Raw genomic sequence first — 2,500 nt, 5'->3', positions numbered from 1 at the left:
GAATGTCAACGTGAAGAAATTCAAAAAAGCGCGGGTAAACGGCGGGAGTAACTATGACTCTCTTGTCCTTCGCACGAAGCGCTGGTGCGATGGGCAGGAGAGTCATGGTTACGGGGGGTGGTGAAGCGCAACACAGGTCCTTGTGGCCCTTAAGCCTCTCCCACCCTAACAGGGACGACCTCCTCGTGGTCCCGCTGGGCCCTCACGCTTGCGTGAGGTGGCAGACGGTCCCTAAATGCACCAAAACCGTAAGGTTTTGGGAAGTGATCGGAAATAGCTGCTCCGTATTAGAACTCCGGCTCGCCGGCAACAGGCATTTTGTCTGTGAAGAGAAATAATCCTACAACATCAATACGTTTTAAACGTCGGACTGCTATTATGTTGACAACAAGGCTTGCTTTTTGGAACTGAGAGGGATTTCCTACTTATTTGTTTGTTGTTTCGTCGCGGTACACAATAATTCAACCAACAATGGCCTCAGGAAATAATAATGACATAGCCTCGGACGCAGTGCTCTCTTGTCCCGGAAGCGCTGTGGCGGACTCGTCCGCTTCGGAGGGGACAATCATTGATGACCCGGCAATTACCCTTGATAATGATGAAACCCCAAAGGTCTATGTACCATTAATGCAGGATACTATAGCATGCCCGTTTTGCCTCAGGACTGGGCGCCACTTTTCCTTTGCTGACCTTACTGACTTAGATAAGCACCTTAAGTGCCATCATTTAGAAAGCGATTTGCTCTGGGCCTGCGTCAGGTGCAACAAACCGTTTTCGAAGTTACACGGTGCTAGGTGCCATTTTCCAAAATGCTCAGGTCCTGCAGAAGCTCAAGAGCCGAAAGCATTCCAATGTGAGGCATGCTCAATGTCTTTCGGTACAATTAGAGGACTGTCCACACATGAGCGCCATGAACATCCGGCGATACGTAATTTGAAGCGACAGTCAAGACCTGAGCGTAGCAAAAGTGCAAGTGGTAACCACAAGAGGATTTGGACGGACGACGAAATTAAATTATTAAAAAGGCTAGATCAGGAATTTGCTAATCATAGGTATCCGAATGTGGAAATAAGGAAACACATACCTACCAAGACCTTGAAGCAGATTAGCGACAAAAGAAGGGACCTTCGAAATCATAGGACGAAAGAAGAATCCTTTAGTGCTATTGCTGAAGAGCTTAATTCTGAGGCGCCGTCCTCGTCCGAATATGAATCTGCGGACTCAGGTGACATCGAGGCCTCATTTAATGATAGAAGAGATACCGAGGATACTAGTTCTGATGAATGGCGTCAGCTACTCAAAGTGGCAATTGAAAAGCCCCATGATAAACCCCATGATGGATCTAATGCCCAAGCAGCAATTGTATTGGAAGAGTTTCAAAACGACTTCAAATCCTCGAGCAATAATTTTGAAGAACTTTGTCCAAAAATAGATCTCTTTATATCAAATGTTTTAGTTCCTTTTTTGCTCTCTTCTGGCAACAAAGACGACGAACACGCTAAAAATAGAAATGACAATAAAAGAAATACTATACCTAACAATAAGACCGATAAAAGTTATAATAACGATAAAAACGACGAAAGCGGTAAAAACTGCAGGAAAAATAACACTAGCAGAGGCATGCATAACAATAATAAAAATCGACCCGATATAAATATAAATAACGCGAATAAAAGTAAAACAAATAGAAATAGACTAAAAAGATTTTTCTACGCCAGATGCCAGGAGATGTATAGCAAGTGTCCAAAAAGGTTGGCAGACATGGCGATTAATGGCGACAATGCTTCCTTGGAGCCACCAAGACAGCTCCCATCAGCTGAGGAAGTGAAGCGTCTGTATCATGGTTTATGGCAAACACCAGGCCCCGAGGTACAATTCGCTTTTAATAACAGCAATCAACACCCAGTTGTCGAGACTTTCTCACCAATAACACCTCAAGAGATCACTGATAGACTTAGGAAAACTAGAATGAAGTGTGCTGCTGGCCCAGACGGCCTGCAAAAATATCACTTGCTGACACCCGGTACTCCGCAGTTGCTGGCAACGTTATTTAACGCCCTTCTGTATAGCAACCATTATCCTGCGCCTTGGAAAGTCAATAGAACAACTTTGATTCCGAAAATTGGTAAGGATTTAAGTGACGTCAGTAACTGGAGACCGATAACTATCAGCTCTCTGTTAAGTCGTACCTTTTCCGCTATTATCGACCAGCGATTGCGGGCGTTTGTTGTTCAGGATTTGCGACAAAAGGGCTTCACATCCGAAGACGGCTGTAAATTCAATATTGCCATCTTTAATGAGACCTTGACTAGGTGTAAGCGTGCACATGGAGGCGTTTTCACTGTAATCGATATATCGAAGGCGTTTGATACCATATCGCATTCGATGTTAAGTAGAAGTCTCGCCAGAAAAGGTATCCCAAGTGAAATAATTACCTTAATAAATAAAATGTACGAAGATTGTCACACAATAATTAAAAGTAAAGACAATAAAGAAGTAA

At 43.7% G+C, this 2,500-nt stretch overlaps 1 pseudogene; it reads left to right on the top strand.

The window, feature by feature from the left end:
* Positions 1 to 2,500, top strand: part of LOC143187994 (large subunit ribosomal RNA) — an 8,461-nt pseudogene that overhangs the window by 2,740 nt on the left and 3,221 nt on the right.

Source organism: Calliopsis andreniformis, unplaced genomic scaffold (assembly GCF_051401765.1).
Source record: "Calliopsis andreniformis isolate RMS-2024a unplaced genomic scaffold, iyCalAndr_principal scaffold0469, whole genome shotgun sequence".
Lineage (NCBI taxonomy): Eukaryota > Metazoa > Arthropoda > Insecta > Hymenoptera > Andrenidae > Calliopsis > Calliopsis andreniformis.
Note: the sequence above shows the minus strand (reverse complement) of the source record. Positions and strands in the feature narration are given on the sequence as shown.